Here is a 19,949-nt window from a genome sequence, read left to right on the forward strand (position 1 = left end):
AAGCGCAAGGATTCGAGTACGGATCAGAAATTCATATATCTGAACCAGACACTCGAAAGTGTTCTGGAATACATGCTCGCAAAAGATATGATCTATTTACTCAAAGCAACTAATCACGCAACAATCATGGGCAGATTCAAAGAAAAATTCTGCAAATTTCATTGGGCAGTAGGGCATGACACTGAGAATTGTTTCGTTCTAAAGAATATTATTCAAGATTGCATCGACAAGAATATCCTTATTGAAGATGCGGAAGACACCAATCAACCATCATGAACAAGTTTTTTAAGAAATTGACAACATCAAGACTATGTCACTTTCATCATTTTGTCATTTTGAAGGGACAATGCAATCCCAGTTCTCTTATCAATTTGTTATTTTCTTCTTCAATGCATTAATAAATTTATCAATTTTCCTCATGGACTGACACCATCTTTTATATTCCTCCTTTGCAAAATGTTCAATGTCTTCTTACAAGGGGTAACCTCTTTCAGAGTGCCTCCCCGATCAATCAAGAAGCTCATTGTCAGTTTTTTTTACCTCGTTATCTTCAGAGAATTCTCGTCAAATATCAATTACTTATCATTTCGTCCAACATCCTATTCCCAAGTTATACTGAGGCATTTTTCTTGAAAATTATTTTTTTTTCAAAATGTTCTGTATGCAGGCAGGATCAAACAAATCTCCCATTTTGCACGCATGTGCACCCATTTACATCATTTTGCATTCATTTGCATGCATTTATCTGCATTCATTTGCATCAAGCTTTCCCGCTCAGGTTAAGGGATAAACCTGAATAATTTTCCATGACTTCCTCAAAATTCTCCTCAAATTCATTTCATTCCCATTAAGGAAAAGGGAATAATTTTGAAAGCAAACCATATATAGTTGAACTATGATGGTCCATTCAAAGCCAACAAGTTGAACCCTTCCTTCTTAAACTGCGATCCTTAGGTTAAATCCCTATGGAATTGATAGTTTGTAGGCTGAATCCCTGCTAAACCAATGTGATCCCTAGGTTAAATCCCTATGGAATTGATAGTTTATAGGCTGAATCCATGTTGAACCGATGTGACCCTTAGGTTGAACCCCTATGAAATTGATAGTTTGTAGGTCGAATCTCTACTAAACCAATGTGATTTGTAGGTTGAACGCCTGTCAAACCAATATGGTTCTTAGGTTGAACCCCTTTGTGAACCAAAAGTCCTTCTCAACCCTGGTTCTTAGGTTGAACCCCTTTGGAACTAATCTCACTATCAAAAAATTTGATATGTAGGTTGAAGTCCTCCTAATCTAATATTCTTCACAGTCCTTAGGTTGAACCCCTCTTAGATTGGTGTTTTTTAGAAATGTGATCTGTAGGTTGAAGTCCTCCTGATCCAAGTTCTTAGGTTGAATCCCTATTGAACCCATGTCGTTCCTAGTAAACCAATGTCGTTCTCAATTGAACCAATATCGTTCTTAGGCTGAATCCTTACTGAACCCATGTCGTTCCTAGTGAACCAATGTCGTTCTCAATTGAACCAATGTCGTTCTTAGGCTGAATCCCTATTGAACCCATGTTGTTCCCAGTGAACCAATGTCATTCTCAATTGAACCAATGCCAATCTTAGGCTGAATCCCTATTGAACCCATGTTGTTCCCAGTGAACCAATGTCGTTCTTAGGCTGAATCCCTACCGAACCCATGTTGTTCCTAGTAAATCAATGATATACTTGGTTGAACCGATTCGAGTTCCGACTCGAATTTTCTTTTCTTTAAATTCTAATTCTCCTTCAGAGATCCAAGTTCTAACTTAGATTTTATTGTCAAAACTCAACTTTTGAGTTGATCTTTTATCAAATACCGAATCTTTTTTCCTTAAAACCTTAATTCGGTTTAATTTTCCTTTAGGATTCGAGTTCCGACCCAAATTTCTTTTCCTTCTGAATTGGTCTAGAAAATTAGAGTTTCGGCTCGAATTTTCTTTCAATTTTAATTCAAATGTCTAGAATTGGTCTAAAAAATTAGAGTTTTGACTCAAATTTTCTTTCAAATCTAATTCAATGTCTAGAATTGGTCTAGAAAATTAGAGTTCCGACTCAAATTTTCTTCCAAATCCAATTCAAATGTTTAAAATTGGTCTAGAAAATTAGAGTTGCGACTCAAATTTTCTTTCAAATCCAATTCAATGTCTAGAATTGGTTTAGAAAATTAGGGTTATGACTCGAATTTTCTTTCAAATCCAATTTGTTTAGCTTCTCTTTAGAAGTTTGAGTTTCTACTCAAACTTTTCTATAATTTAGTAATTGGTTTAGAAGATCCAAGTTTCGACTCAAATTTTCTTTCAAAACCCAATTCATTTAGTTTTCCCTTGAAGATTTGAATTCTGATTCGAATCTTCCTGTTAAACCCAGTTTAGTATCGGTCCTTCCAAAACCAATCTTCGAATTGGTCATTCCAAAATCTGGATTAGCATCGATCCTTCCAAAACCAATCTTTGAATTGGTTCTTCCAAAATCTGGTTTTGCATCGGTCCTTCCAAAACCAATCTTTGAATTGGTCCTTCCAAACCCAGTTTAGCACCTGGTCCTTCCAAACTCAGTTTAGCACCTCGTCCTTCCAAATCCGGTTTAGCATCGGTCCTTCCCAAAAACCAATCTTCGAATTGGTCCTTCCAAATCCGGTTTAGCATCAGTCCTTCCCAAAAACCAATCTTCGAATTAGTCCTACTAAATTCGGTTTAGCATAGGTCCCTCTCAAATCCAATCTTCAAATTGGTTCTTTTACAAAATCTAACCTCGTATTGGTTATTTTACCAGTTCCTGTATGTGTATTGATCATTCTTTCAAATATAATTTTTATATTATTTCTAATTCCAATTTCGACCTTCGGGTCAATCAATTTCCAATTTCGACCTTTGAGTCAATCAATTTCTAATTTCGACTTTCGGGTCAATCAATTTCTAGTTTCCAATTTTCAATTTCCAATTTTTAAATTCTAAATTCCAATTTCCAAATTTCTAATCTTCAATTTCCAATTTCGACCTTATTGGTCACTCAATACCAATTTCAATCATTTTCTCTTGCGAGAGACCCTTTTTACAGGGAGAGTTTGAGGGAACTCATTTTTTTCGCATGCTATCCTTTGTTCACTCAGCCCCTTTTCAGGGAGAGTTTGAAGGGACTCGTGTCTTTGTGAACCATTTGCAAAACAAATTTCCAATTTCACACAAAGAACCCTTAGTTCAGGGAGAGCTTCGATGGAGGTTCGTTTTTCTTATGACCCCCCAATTTTCATACTAGGCCATTCCATCATGAAGGACCCTCTTTTCAAGGAGAGTATGATGGACTCGCTCCTTCATGCCAATTCACTACCTCACCATTACCAACCCCCTTTCCATAAGAGAAGCCTAATGTTAGGAAGTTTTGACGAAAGCTTAATTTCTCTTCGAAAGTTCATTTTGCAAACACATCCTCTTTAGGGAAGAGAAAAGTATTTTCCATTTCCCATTTTGAATCTTCTTCTTTGGGGAAAGGAGAAGAAAATTTTTGTCATGGATGCGTTGAGTTGTGCTTTAAATGCTCGCTTTCACGAAGGATTTCAAGAACATTTTGTCAATTTGTTATTAAATATTTGTTGATTTCAAAATCTTTATTGCACAAAAACTTTACCTCAGAATACCTTCAGTATTACTTCCGAAAGGACAAAGCTTTCACGAAGAAGGATTCAAAATTCAAAATCTTTTTATTGGCCAACCAAAAGGATGAAGAATAAATTCTCGATATGGCCAACAAAGAAAATTCAATGTTGTTGTAAAGTCATAAGTGATCGATATTGATCGCAGTCAATGTCACATTTTTAAAGATCATTCTTGGAAAATAAGGTAGTCGAAATATCTTGAGTGATACAGAAAAATCCATTCAATTTTTATATCTCCTCAATCATTTAAGCTGCAATTAAATATCTGCAAAAGGGATCTCTCAATTGTCGTCAAGTTGAAGACAAATTATGCGAGTTAGACCCCCAGAGCCAAAGAAGATCTTGATCATCTCCAAGATGAAAGAGTTTTGACAGATCATTCTAGAGAAAGTTCAGATCACCGTCAAGATGAAGGCGACTGCGATGAACCTCTTGACAAACCTTAAAAGACATTTAATTTCTGCTATAATCAAGAAATTTTCAACCAATGAGCCAATACCGTTAAGATAACCCTTGAGGCAAAGAAGGATCAGAACATCTCCAAGTTGAAGAAGTTTGTGAAGTACCCTTCTAAAAAAGAGAGAAATGTCAGGACATCTCCAAAATGAAGGATGATGTAATCCCCAAAAAACCCAAGAGAGCTCCAATTCTGCAAAAAAAAAAGAGTGCAGAAAGATCATCATGAGAAAAGAATCTTAAGATATTAGACTGACAAATCTGCCAAGAATCCTCTTTAAATGTTGTGAAATTCTATTATCAATATTCTTCACCAATTGCTTTCACAATATCAAGAATACTCTCTTTTTTGTTCATATCAAGGAAATTGATAGTCTCCTTGAAAGAAAGTCAATTGCAAGCAATTTAAATTCGAATCTTGATTCTACGAAATTAAGCCAATCAGAGGTAATACTTCAGGTAGAAAAGAGAGAATATTTTCACCAATGAACATCATTTTCAATCATTTTAAATCATTTTAAATCAACAATAATTTTCAATATTTTGACAATATTTTCTAGTTGTCCTAGCGTAAAGCGAGAGCTTGAGATTCATCTTTGGCGCATCCTGACATCATTTGTTATCCCTTTTAGGACTTGATAACGAGAGTTTTCAAGATTCCTCCCCTTCTATTAGTATAATCTGAGTGCCTGAGCTCTCAGATTCGCACACTTCCCTGTGTCCCCACTGTCCCACCATAGACAGTCCAATTTCGGCTCGAGGTTAAGCCACCAATCATTTTCTCGCAAAAGGTGATCAATTTTAAAAGTTATTTAGTCTCAGCAATGAGGTGCCCAAAATCAAACCCCTTTTTAAGCTTTAGGGAACCCCAATTTCATCCTTTTGTAAAACCCCTATCAGATTCATTGTGCGAAAGTTTGAAGGTTCCATCATGAGTTCTTTTTTTGAGAATCCCATCATTTTCATTTCCTGGTCAGGTTAAGTGTTAAACCTGAGCCTCATTCTGATGAGGTATTTCATCTCCCGGTCAGGTTAAGGGTCAAACCTGAGTCTCATTTTGATGAGGTATTTCATCTCCCGGTCAGGTTAAGGGTCAAACTTGAGCCTCATTTCTACACGAGGTATTTTTCGTCCCATCCAGGTTAAGGGAGAAACCTGAGCTTCACTTCTTTGAAGTAAATCTTTTCTTCTCTATTCTCCATTTCATACCTATCATTTTCAACAGGGCTAATTTCTTCGTATCTAGTCAGATCCTTCTAACTGGGGCATTTTTATAGCCCAAATTTGGTGTGTTTTTCTTTACCACTAAGCTCGTCCTCAAGTCGGCATAGTAGCAAAGAGGGGCATCTGTAAACACCCTAAATTTTTCTCGTTCATTTTCGAACACACCCCTCATGCAGTGCCAACCCTGGCAGGTCAGTGTAGGAGTCAAACTCAAAGTTTGTGTCAGAAAATTATCATTTTACACACTTTTATTAGGAAAATTACCATTTTACCCATAGATCATCCCTGACTCCAATCAGTCAGAGTCAACTAAGCTCGTTGGTCAGTTCAGAACAGTTAGAATGCCAGTCATTTCTAGCACACACGAGCTCACAGTGAATAGACCATATTCATTTCTGACCATTCCTGCCAAAATGGGATCATTTCTTTAGAAATGAGCTCAATTCTCACTCAAATTCAAGTCAATTGTCTCTGAATCAGTCATTTACAGTCATTCATATTCCCCTGAGTCTAGCTTGAGCTCACCAGAAGTTCAAGTGCTCCAGTTTCAGTTCAAAACCACTTCTAAGTACCTAGTAGCCCATTTTAACCCATTTCAGCTCTTTCAGCTGAAACTGAGTTGAGTTCAGCCAGTTGAGCTAGTGTTTGAGCTTCGATTTTAGTTCATCTCAGTATTACTGACCTTTTTTCCAGATCAAACCCAGTTCGTGTTCGTAATTCACTTTACTCTAGTGACCATTTCTCACCATTTCTCTAAAAATGTCAGCTTTTCTTGAAAATTTATTCGGGGAGTTCAGTCGAGTCAGTGTCTTGTCAGTTCACTTGAGTTTTGAAACCCTAAAACCCAACTCAATCCACTTCATTTTAGTTCAAATCAGTTTAAACCCTAATTTTCAGTATCACTCTGGCTCGGTAGAGACCGAAAACCATTTCTTGAACCATTTTGCAAATTTTATCAATTTTAACACTTTTTGAACTGGTACAAGTGTCAATCAAAGTCTAATATCCAAAATTCTTCATTCAGGGTCTGCATTTCGCATGATATTTCATATCATTTCACATCATTTCATATCATTTCTCATCATTTCATAACATTTCATCACATTTCGTTTCATTTTAAAGATCCAGAACTCTAGTTTTATAAATTCCAATCCAGATTGAGTTTTAAAAGTTTTCAGAAATCAATTTCAAACCCTAGGTTTTCAAAATTAACATTTTTATCCCCAGGATTCTAAATTTAGAAATATTTTCTCGAGAAAAACAATCTGAATTCCTTTCAAACTCAAATTTTCAAATTTTAAACTGGATTTGCTTTACAATGGGGTATGAAACTTCAAATTCTGAGCTCGTTTCAAAAACTACCAAAAATAGCTCGTTTCATCCAAAAATTTTCTAAAAAGACTATTCTACCCTTACGATCTTCAAAATGAAATTCAAATTTGGAAAGTGAGACCACTCTGAGATGGCTTCTTCATTTACATTTATATTTACAATTTTTATTTTAAATAATAAATAAATAAAATAAAATAAGTATATTTTCTTGTTTTATTTTCTTTCATTTTGTGGGACCCACAAGAGGGTCGATCAACCCTCTCCCCTTCTTCCCTTTTTTCTTTCCTTTTCCCTTTTTCTTCTTTTTTTTCTTTTTTCCTTTTTTCTTTCCTTCTTCTTTCCCTTCTTTCCTTCCCCTCCTCTTTCTATTTTAGCCCCAAGGCACCATACAAATGCCTCTCTCTCTTTCATTGGACTTAGCCCCAATCCTATCATCCTCATTAAAAACCTAAGTTTTCCTTTTAATAGAATCCAACAACACTACACTGTTGCCCCCCCTTGGACTTTCTCTCTCTCTCTCCTGATCACTCTTTGGGTCAAGCCACCAAAGCTTGTTGGTTTTCTCATTTTTCACAGAGAGCAGAGGGACCATCCCTCTCATCCAGCCGGCAGACACCACCTTCACCACCGGTTCACCACAACCTCAATTGCAGCCTCCTCCACTCTTGCCTTCAGCAGCTACAACTCCAACCACAGCAAGCAACAACTTCAACCTTTGTTCCAGCCTCCTATAAGCAGCAACTTCAACCTTCAGTCGACGCCTTCCACCTTCCAGCACCTCCAGCACCACCTCCAGTTCCTTCATTGCAGCGGGTTCAACTACATCAAAGTGGTGACAACCACCATATCAAGCAGCAACCACCTTCTTGGTGACGCCACCTGCTACCACCACAACCTTCTCACCAACCGATCCAAGTTATCCCAAGGTAAGATATCCACTTTGTTTTTTTCAATTTTTCCTTTGTTTCATGGTTTTGCTATTGAGAGAGAAGGATCTGTCCAATCAATAGACTAGACCCTCCCTTATCATAGCCACAAAAATAAAAGCATATGATTCGTATCTCCCTAAGTTTTCATGTTCTATTCCAGGTTTTAGATAAACTTTTATGTTTTATGTTACTTATTTCAATTTATATTGATAGTTTGTTATGTTCTACCTTAGGCATCTAGTCCAATCGTAATTTCATGTTTGATTTCCCACCAATAAATCCTAAAACTTTTTGTTGAGAATGCCTCTATCTATCTGTGATATTATGCCAAAAATTTGAATCCATTTGAGTTCTTGAATTCCAACAAATAAACCAGATCCCAAACTGGGATTTTACCCTTTTGGAAATTCCAAGTTTGGTTTTAGCAGACAAGAACATTCAAGATCTCTCAGATGGACGATCCAAATCCTTCTCAAAAAAATACAATGGATCTCTGTTGAAATTTATTGTTTTTCAGTATTTTGCAAGATTTTTCCAATGAGGTTTAGTCTCTGCTAAAAATTGAGATGTCCCAAAACCTGTGAAAATCTTGATTTTTTCTTGTCAGGGTCTAGATCAACCCTAATCTGCCTGCTGTGATGCTTCAATCTGTAGGTTGGATGTCAAAACTTTCAACAATGAAGTTATTCCTCATCCTTCCCTATATCATTCCCCAAAATTTGAGAATTTTAGGAGTACCTTAGGTATTTTTTCCAAAATTAAATTCTCTGTCTGTCAAATCCCAATGTCTGAAAATTATAGAGATCTAGATCTCTGATAATCCTGTGCTCTTTCCAAACCGTTCATCTGATCCCAAAACTGTAAAAAGAAGCATTTTTCATCTGTTTGTCAGAGACATTCTCCCAAAATTTTAGTCATTTTCTCTATTGTTTGCTATTTTCTCATAAATTTTTCCAAAACCTGTCAGTCTGCCCTAAGTCCTAGAGTCGCCGGATTATGATCCGACTTGACGGAGCTGTCAAGCTCCGACCATAGGTCAAAACCAGAATCTATAAAAGGCAAAAATCTTTACCTAACTGTCCTCTGTCACCCCATAAAATTTTGTAATTTTTTATGGAAGTTTAGTACCCGAAATTCAGTTTAGAGTTAGCATTTTAGGTAAAATCTTGATTTTTAAGATTTCTAGTTAATTTTTTATATTAAAAAATATCAAAAAATAGATTTTTGAGCTTCATTCTATTTTTAGGGTTAGTCTAGGTGTCCATGCAAATTTACCTCAATTTCAAGTTAATTTATGTGTTAGTTTACTTTTAAATTCAGAAGCAAAAATAAGGCAAAAATCTAGTTAAATTCAATAATTTATGATATTTTTGCCATTTTAAGGTTTTTATCATGAGAATAAGCATATCATATCATATTAGGGTTAATTTGAATATCATTTGCATTTCATATTCCAACTTTTTGCAAAATTTATTTCAGAAAACCCTGATTTCAAGGCCATATTCTTGTTATCAGAGGCATTTTGGTTATTTGACCTGAATTTCGAAATTTTAATCTTTAATTTTCTAGATTTTTATTCATATCATCATATTGCATCATATTGTGTTTAATTTTATTTTATTTTCAAATTTTCAAATTTTATAAAAATTTTCTTAGAAAACCCTAATTTCAAGGTCATCAGGGGTATTTTGGTCATTTTACTTTAATTTTGAATTTCCAAGTTTCTTTTTGAATTTTATTACTTATTTCTTATGTTTATATCAAAGGGGGTATGAATCAGGGTTTACATTTGGATAATATTCGACAGTTTCCAATATTTTCGGATAAATTGAGATAAACCTACATTTCTATGCTAACATGTTTTCTAGTTTTGCAGAAACATTCAAGAAGAAGATTTGGTTATTTTATTTCTTTTTTTTTTGTTCAATTCAATGTAAAAAGCAATGTAATAATTTGGAATAAGAGTTACTTTTCAGTTTAGAATAGGACTGCATTGCATATAGTTTAATTTCTAAAAAATTCAATATCTGATGTATCATTTATGTGCATATTTTTCCAAATCTACTATGGTTGACACGAGTGGCACGTGCACAAACGCTTAGGAAGTTCACAAACTAGGTGAAATTCGTATTTATGGCCATAGTTAGAATATGAAGAAAACTCAGATTTGTGATCTTCATATTAGCCACATTCAACCTACACTCTTAAGCTAACTTCAAAAATGCACTGCATTTCTCAAAACTCAAAAGAATTTTCTCAATTCTTCAATGAAATATCTTTCAATTTCTTATTCATTCATTCAATTTGCATCATTTTCAAACTCTTTTCCCAATTCCATTTCAGAGAAATCGATTTTCCCAAAAAATTTCAAGTCTTTCTCAGGATTTGATTTTCTCATAACTCTGAATTTTCAAATGAGATTTCAAATATTTTTCAAGTTCAAATCATGATTTCCCAAGATTTCCACATTCTCAGTTTCATTTTAAAATCCCAAAATCGATTTTCTCAAAAAACTTTGAATTACTTCTGAAATTGATTTTTCCAGAATTCTCAAATCCTATTCAGAAATCAATTTTCTTAGAAAAAGCAATTCCAATCTCAAAAATCAATTTTCTCAAAGTTTTCATTTTCCTGAGAATCAATTTTTCCTTCAAAAGTTATTTTCCAATACAATTTCTGATTTCTAATGAAATTATATGTTTTTTCTAGAAATTTTATTTTAAGCACTTTTCCAAACATTTTCCATGTACATCTAAATTTTTCAAAGCAAACATCATATTTTTTCAGTCTTACATCTTTTCAAAATTCCATAGCACATGCCTGATTCTCTGTGCATTCTAGGAAAATATAACATGATTTAGATAATTTAACTTAGTTAAAACGCACAATTGATCATTGGTTCAATTACTCCTAGTAAAGGTGTCAGGAATGGTCGAACCTCGTACTGACAGGCGGATCCCATTCCACAAAATTTTTCCGTAAATTTTCAAAATGGAGACGAGTAATTTTCAAAACTATTTTCAAAACTTTGGTCGAGTTTGACTCGCAGAATCGTTTCTCTCTCTCTCGCAGAGGGAGAAATTTTTTTTTTTGCAATGATAACATTTAGCTCCTTGCACCTCAAGGATTTTCATTTTTTATGTGGACAAGCTTACACTTTCATTCCTTACCGTCTCATAAGCATTAAGGCATCTCACGGGTTCATCAACCCATATGTCCCATCATGAACATACATGTACATACCTCATAACTTACGTTATTACATAAAGAATCATGTAATATCATGCTCAATATCCTAGTTTAGGACAACATAACTCATTATGCATATCAATCAATTCTCATATAAATTAACATTAGTATAAAAAGAATTAATGTATTCAATGAAAATAAATTATACATCACGAATAAAACTAGAAAAAATGCATAGCTCTTAAACATGAATCAATGCATGAATATAAAAAATGCAAACATATACATCATGAGGCAATGGATGAATATCAAAATGCAAACATATACATGATGAATGAATATGTAAATTGCAAACATATACATATGAATATAAAATATGCAAACATATAGACATGTTTTAACACTACAAAACGGAGAGTGTATCCAATTAGCAAAACAATTTATGGGACTAAAAAACAAAACAAAAAACTACGGTCCGAAAGGAAACTAGTTAAGAAAAAGTGGGTAAAGAGTGCCTCTAAACCTGATCAGATTGGGTCTGGGTTTGGACTGCTTAGGAAAGAATCATGTCAGGTATCCAACCAAACAGATAATGCATTTTTCTCTCAATATGGACCATCTTGATATCCTTCTTTCACATAATTATGTATAGGTATGGATACATAGGGTATGCCATAGGAATTGTATGGTGGTACGGTAGCCGTTGGATCTTTTATGATCCAACGGCTGTTAGAGTCCCAAAACAAGTGGTTATCCAACGTGTCTTTTTCTTATTGTATATAGAAATAACCATTACGTGAGGCTCCAAATGAAGTGTAGAATTTAGATAAAAAACCCACTACCTTGTGGCAGCATAAAAAAAATATACAAAATTTTAGGATTTACAGCTTGGGCATTTGGGTAACTTGTCATTTCCACATCACGGTTGACTTTGAGACCTTCCTCCTATTGTCATATTTTCACTACATGTTTTTATTCGGAGAACTAAGGAGAGGAACAGTAAAATATCTCTCTCTCTCTCTTGAATAGTGACAAAGGATTAGGAGGGTCACTTGAGTAATTAACTTGACTTAGGGGTGGCAATAGTGTCGGGTCGACCGGACGTGTTGGCGGGTCAGCATACCTCAACCCGAACCCGACCCGTTTATTAAATGGGTCGGCTGTGGCAAACACGAACCCGGCCCATTTAATAAACGGGTAACTCGACACGACCTGCCAACCCATTTAATAAATGGGTTGGGACGGGTAAACGGGTTCTCAGGTTCACGGGTTGGGTTGGCGGGTTGGCATACAGGTTGGCGGGTTGACCCACCCGCCTAACCCGTTTATTAAACGGGCCAGGCGGGTTGGCATACCCCTAACATGAACCCGACCCGTTGGCGGGTCGTGTCAGGTTTTGCCACCCCTAACTTGACTACATGTTTCTTTTAAAAAAAAAAATTAAGGAAATGAACTCTAAAGACGCCTCTCTCTCTCAAATAGTGACCAAAGATTTGCTTGATTGAAGTGAACTGGCAGACAACCACTTGTTTTGGGACTCTAACAGCAGTCGGATCATAAAAAAACCAACAGTTATAAGATTAGTACCACCATATATATATATATATATATATATATATATATATATATATATATATATATATATATATATATATATATAAAAGGTGCTCTTGGAGTACCTACTCTCACCTAATAGAAGCTTTACATTGTCAAATTTCTTAAACTTTTTTAGTTGATCAGACCTTATAGATATGATCTATAATCATTATTTAGTAGAAAACAAGTTTTGTATCATGTGATTATAGCATATATGTATGTTTTTTATGACTTTTAAAATCAACAGCTCACAATGTATCAAAATTTCATGACTTAAAAAATCCTACTTTTATGTCCAAAAAAACATGATCCAAAACATGATTCCTATCAAATAAACTATGTTGAGGTTTAATTGAGAAGATACAACCTACAACCAATATTTCTATTACGTGGGAGTAGGTATATATATATATATATATATATATATATATATATATATATATATATATATATATATATATATATATATATATATAGGTGGTAGCTGCCTACTACTTTGTTGACCTACTGCCAGCCTATCCTAAGCAAGTTGGGGTGAGATTAATACTTGAAACAGTGCATGTGAAGTTCCCCACAATTTGATACAACCAATTGCGTACGGGAGGCTGGTCCTTGTGTCCACTGCTAGTCTGAATTCAGTGCATCATAGTATGTTGCAGGCCCCAGACTCAACCATTCATAATGACAATTAAAGAGACCAGAAATTTGACCATGGCTCTTACCATGAAGAACATGGGCTAACTTTAATTGGTTCAACATCCGCTTTTCTTAAGCGTCAGCTGCGATTAACTGAACTCGATCGGGATCCATTTGTTACCACATCAAGAAATCCATTTGGCATAACAATGTGCTTCCAATTGATTCTGTGTGCTGTAGCATGTCCACATACAGCCACTCGCATAGTCCTGCAATGCTTGTCTGGACCTTAGACCATTCAAATTTTATACCGCACACAAATCACACTCAAAAGTGGCGTGAATTGGGTATCTAAAGTACTACAGCATTGCAATGGTGTCCACTGTAAATGTCATGTTGTGCCTTGTTTTTTTTCTTTCAGTAGCATATATGGGTCAGTTCCCTCACCATTACTGCAGGTTGTACAATTGCACTTGCATTTGCTGTCACCCTTTTGATGATTGGGCTACCCGGTGGGGCTGCTTCTGCTAATTCAGAGGCTTACATGATTATTCTTCCGAGTAGTGGTCCTTCTAATTAGGGGGGCTATGGCGCATCGCTAAGCTCCTTTAACGGCTTGAAATAATGTTCCATGTGTACACAAAACTTGAAATCTGGCTCTTACCATTAAGGACATGGACTGTGTAAACACCTTTAATTGTTTTTTTTTTCTCGACAGAGAAAGATGGGGTTAGGCAGACCCCTACCAGTTGTACAACCATAGCGTTGGGAAACACCTTTAATTGGTTCAACTTCCTCTTTTGTTATGCGCCACCTCTGATTAACTGCGATCGGGATCCATTTGTTACCTCATCAAGAAATCCACTTGGCATGCCAATGTGCTCCCAATTGATTTTGTGTGCATGTAGCATATCAATACACAGCCACTCTCATAGTCCTGCAATGCTTGTGTGGTTCTCAGATCATTCAAAATTTTATAGTACACACAAATCACGCGCAAAGTGTCTTAGTGATTTGGGTATCTGAAGTACTATAACATTATCATGGAGTTCCCTGTAACTGCTATGGAGCCCCTTCTGTTTTTTTTCAGTAGCACATGTGGGTCTGTTCATTATCACTGAAGGTTGTACAATTGCACTCGCATTTATGGTCTCCGTTTTCATTATTAGACTAGCCATGGGTCTGCTCCCCCAAATTCAGAGCCTTACTTGATTATGATTCCGAGTATTGGTCCTTGAAAGCAGGTTATGACACATTACTAAGCTCCTTCAAATTGCTTGAAGTAGGTACTCCATCGGCATATAACACTTGAAACCCAAGTTATTTCATGAATATTTGATAGATACCTATGATTGAAGGTAATTTACCTTGATGAGATGAAAAAATTGGAAAGGATGCACGGTATTGACTGTGTATGAAAGGGTAAAAAAGAATTAGATAGCCCAAAACTGTTACTGAAGGCAGCAGTGGCCCAAAATGTTTACCGTGGGGACAAGGTACCAGCCAGAAAAAGCTCTCATTTATAATGATAGCTATGTGCCAACAACCTGAATGGTTTTGATGACTGCCCATCAGAATTATTAAGCACTTCTTTTTCAATGATCAGCAAGCAAGGGTACGATGATTTGACCGGTTGGGAGAACATAAAATTTCATTTTCAAATTATGTCAATTGTCAACCAAGTTACTCAGTGATGAACTTTGGTTCATCACGATTTGAAAATAGCTTAGTCAACAATTTAACAGCATAATCCCCAGATGGTACGGCTTGGTTCAATTCCTCTCATCCTCTTATTCAGGAAGAGGGTGTGGCCTAAATAATTGAAGGGTCAAGTCATGTAAGGCTTTTGGCATCCAAGGAGCGGAAGCACAAAGACACTGAACCATGATTGCCTCTTGCTTCCTTCCTTTCTCCTTATGGGGTCGAGTTGTGTTAGGCTGGACAGGTCTCAATAGAGCCCAGCAGGAATAAGTCATGCTCGAGCCTAACATCAAGCTGCATGCTGAGCTGTTTGACGAGCCTATGTTGAGGGACGATCATGTGCAATGTGATTGCACACTTTTAGTGTGCTGCTGCACCTGATCACCCTCCATCATTGCTTGGGGTGATCAGATGCAGCGGCACACAAAGTGTGTAATTACATTGGACCTGATCCTCCCTTGCCTGTCTCTGTGAGTGGCCAGATTTCGCCTGGTTGGGAAAACCTATTGATATGGATCCTGCATCAAGGCCCGGTCCATCAGCTCAACTATATGTGTGACTTGGCCAGAGCAGGGTTAACCCATCTAGGCCCAAAAGCTGGGGCAAGACCAGACTGTGGATGGGCCAGTTAGTTGATCCCATCAAGCAGACTGTCTTGATGCCCAACCCTCTTTCGTGGGTTCAGTTGCTCTCTTCATCCTCGTGCCACTAACTGATGTCATAGCTAGTCGTGCGGTGACTCATTGCCCTATCAAGCATGTACTTAGACCCTGCATTAGCCTAACCGCAAACCCTGCATGGTTATGGAACCACAAACAAACACAAAGCTAAAACAAGATAAAGAGAAGAGAGAAACAATAGAAGACACAAAATTTACATGGTTCGGCATTTAGGAGCAAAAAAGTCCAAATACAATGAAAAAATACAAAGTCTGAAATCCCTAATCATACACTTGAAAAGTCTCATACTCAATTATCAAAGGAGGGAGGCTATACATATGACAAAGGAAACAAAACCCTAATCCCTAATACACTTGAAAAGTCTCATACTCAATTATCAAAGGAGTGGGGGGCTATACATATGACAAAGGAAACAAAACCCTATCCGGTACAAAAAAAAATTACAAAAGTAGAGAGGTCCATACTGTGAGGGCGGAGACCCCCGCACCCTTACTGAGAGGTTTGTGGAGGGATTCGGTTTCAAGCCAAACAGCCCATTCCCTCCGCTACTACCACAAAACTCATTGAAAATTCCCATTTTACGGTCACCAAAAGTATTTTCAGATCGGATCATGGATTAGAGCGGGTCCAAAATTCAAGACACCCACAACATCTAAGTTTTGGGTTCGTCTATGCTTATTTGGTTCTTAACCTTAAACACTATCCATTTTACAAGTTGTGAAGTAGACTAAATATAGAACATACATATGCACCAGTGCTAAAGCAATTCACACGTCCATGAGCTTGGACACTGGACACACCTCAGATGCATTTCTATTCTGTCTCACTGGGTTTTTTGAATAATTTAGATATCAAGATACACAGATTTTTGGCTCAACCTATTATGCATTAGCATTGAAAAGCATTGCCAAATCTCTCAAAAAGTTGGCATTCAAATTTTCTTATTTAAATTGAGAGGATTCATATCGTCTAGACAAAGATCTGAGACATTGAGGCACCCACAAGTGTGTGTTTGAGTTCGTGGAATTGGTAGGATAGGAATGTAATTCCATCAAAATGCATAGTGCCCTTTAGTTTTTATTCTCCTGCAGCGAATTAACTACTTCTGTGGCCCTATCTATTCCATCTCCCGAGTCCCACAGAAAACCCCCTTTGGACTCCATATCTATTTTGACTCTATATATGCGGGCACCTAGCTAATATCTATGAGGGTTCACTCACCCTGGTTACAACATTCCTTTCTATTGCACCTAATGCCCAGAAGGAGTGGACGTTTTTTTTTTTACAACTAATTCACCTACTCTGATTTGGCTAATATAATGATGTTGGTGTTGCTCCCATGCTGAGGCAGCAAAAAATGACGTGTTCCAATCACCTTCTTTGACCCATTTTATGCGAGATTTTTGTTGTCAAAAGCTCTCTTCAACATCTAAAAGAAGACCACTGAGGTGGTATCCCATGTGGTAAGTGGGGTCCTGTGTCAAGCTGAAGGCCCCAGGATCGAATCCCTCTGTCACATGGGCGGCTGTTGTTCTGGTAGTGGTCCGCCTAACCCCAGCTTGTCTTTCAAAAAAAAAAGAAAGATGATCTAGCTTTTCCCGCAAGAGAAGTTCTTTATCCATGGCTGAGAAGGACCCCTTATCAAGCTCCAATTGGTTTAGCTTGAGCTGTTTAACATCCGGTATGTTGCTGTTAATATTTCCAAACTCTGCTTTGTTCCATGCCTTAGCGCCTGTAGAATAGTCAAATAGTGGGTGAGTAGTCTTTCTTTTGTGAGCATCGGATGACACAAGGAGCTTCTCGGCCACCATATTGCACAGGAGATGAGAGTATACAGTACGCGTAACTAACTAGTATCAGCAATAGTAAAATGAGCAAGGTTGGGCTCAACCAACAACACCTGGGGGTGAATCAGAACAACAGTGTTGACCATATTACTTTTCTTTTTAAACGTATGTCCTTTCTCTTGCTATCCTAGAAAAGCTTCTCCCCCTTTTCCTTCCCGACCTCCTAGCTACTTCCCCAAAGTTTACCTTTTGAATCCAAGTAGCAACCTCCTTTGATTCATTTTATGTCCTGCCTTTGGGACTGGATACTCTCGGAGGACTATCTTTTGCCGGCCTTTTTATATTATCACCAACCATTCCATATAATATAGTAGATCTTAATGAGCACGAGTTCCAGCCCAGCCCACATACGTTCATGAGTGACTTCAGAACCTGCATGTGGTGTATATTCACATAGTTAACCCACTATAAGATACAACCTTATGTGTCATTCGCATGCAGGGCTAGGACGGTGCCGAGGTCTTAGTAGTGAAACAATTTTAATGAAATTGAATTCTAATTCTGAGTATCACACTGTTGATACAATGGTGATGACTTACCTATTCATGGCAGTGACAAAGACATTCATTCTACCCAAACTAATAGCCTTTTATTAAAAGGTAAAAATGCATCATTTTGTACCCTAAGATAGATCCATGTTTTAGTTTATTTAGGTGACATCTACATGACACTAAGGCAGACCCATGTTTCATTGACTCTGTAGGTTACCATCCCTACATGAAAAAGCTAGAGTAATGCCTTCACATGCATGGACACCACCACCAGAAGCAACTTGCAATTTGCCGTGTCTCTGCCAAGCAGCTTGATGGGTCTGCTAATGAGTAGGTTTGACACTTCCTCACTTGTGCACATGAACAGAGAGTAGTTGGACTGTGATTGAAAGTTATGAACTGATATCCTACTTAAGTTGCAAGCAGTAGTGAGACCATTCTTTGGCTCATACCGTGGCTCCTTTTTTATTTTTGTTTTTGTTTTTTCTCGTCTTTTTTCATGGACGATCGCGATTTATCCGATAAGCAATCACTCACATCCCCATCTCCCTACAAACGTATGAGAGGGTAAGCATGGACTAACCTGTCCTATTTGTGCTAGCTGGGATTGTTGTCCAACAATTATTATCAGGACATCACACACGCACATTGTCGTTGACGTATTAGCAAATTAAACAAAAAAGTTGTGAATGGAAATGTGTGTGAGGTCCACTTGAAAAGCATGGGTTTCTCAAAATAGTAAGTGTATCTACCGAAGTCATATATGTCTCACCCAAAGTTCTTTATATATAACAAGAATCCATGTCCAGTGACTGGGCATACATGTGAGAGTTAAGAAGGCCGATGAACCAATGGGTGGATGCATGAATGGGTGTCATCTAGACTAAGACTGATAGGGAAGATTGTGACCTGCCGATGGCTGTTTCTGTATGCAAAGACCCTTAGCACATGGATGGTTTGGGGAAATGTACATAAAAGGTAATCCAACTTCCCACTCGCGTCACCTCTCATCATCATCATCATCTTTCTATCACGAATGTCATAAGCCAGGTTTGACCATCCTTTTGCATGGGCAGTAATAACATTATAAATGTAGCCCACCTCATCCTCATATCTTTTAGGGGTAATTTACTCATAGGCACTTAGCCCCAAGGGGTTTGGTGTAATGGTAGGAGGCCTTGGCCACTAGATGGGTGGTCAGGGTTCCATTACCATGAGCATCAACCCCTTGCATATAAGAAAGGGCAAGGGCATTATGTCCCTTGCTCATGCCAAAGCAAGGTGACTCTCAGGGAGCAAGGGGTGTGCCACAGGTTTACACTGTCAAAAAATGGCCATAAGTATGGCAGATATAGCCAGCATGACTAGGTCTCTGATCTCGGGGGTGGTTTTCTCTATCATCATGAAAAAAATTTACTTATAGGCACTTGTTACAAGCCTCAAGTTTGCAACCTTGGATCTAGGTAGAATTGCAGGGAAATGTGAGAGAATTTGAATAGGAAGAGATTGGATGACTAAGAATGTGAGAGGTTTTAGATGAAATAAGTTGAATGGCTATGATGAAGTGGTGAGTGTAAGATCATGATCTCTAGATCTTAAATAGATCTAAGCCTTAGAACCTCTCTAACATTAGGTTAGAGTCAATCCTACACTAAGAAACTAGTGTAGGCTAAGAGAACTCAAGAAGAGTTCAATCTATGATTCCAAAGATTACAAATGAAAGCTAGGGGTTTAATTTATAGACTCTCTAAGAAAAGGCTTCCTCAAAAGCTACACAATACATTTCTATTGCAAGGCTTCTCAAAGCAGCTCTCATTTTATACCCTCCACATGAATTATGGATTTTAATACAAGGATATCTCAAACCCAAGATCCAATTACAAGATCACTAAGCCCACTTATAAGCTAAATGAACCCAAGTACATATCTCATGCCCAAATATAAGTGGTCTGATCCAAAGATTTAACCCTATTCATGGGGCTTATAACAATCCACCACACTTCCATTGGCCTTGTCCTCAAGGCAACTATTTTGGTGCGCAGAAGTGTAGTTTGCCTTAATCTTGCTTGTACCCTTCTTGCATCCAAATGTACTCAAGCGAGACATTATTAGATCTTTCTGGTGTCTCCTCAACTGTAATCTTGTTTGGATCCAAGCTCATCTTTAATTATGATGGTTAACGCCATC

The sequence above is a fragment of the Nuphar pumila genome, chromosome 5 (genome assembly GCF_984573655.1).
Source record: "Nuphar pumila chromosome 5, dmNupPumi1.hap1.1, whole genome shotgun sequence".
NCBI lineage: Eukaryota > Viridiplantae > Streptophyta > Magnoliopsida > Nymphaeales > Nymphaeaceae > Nuphar > Nuphar pumila.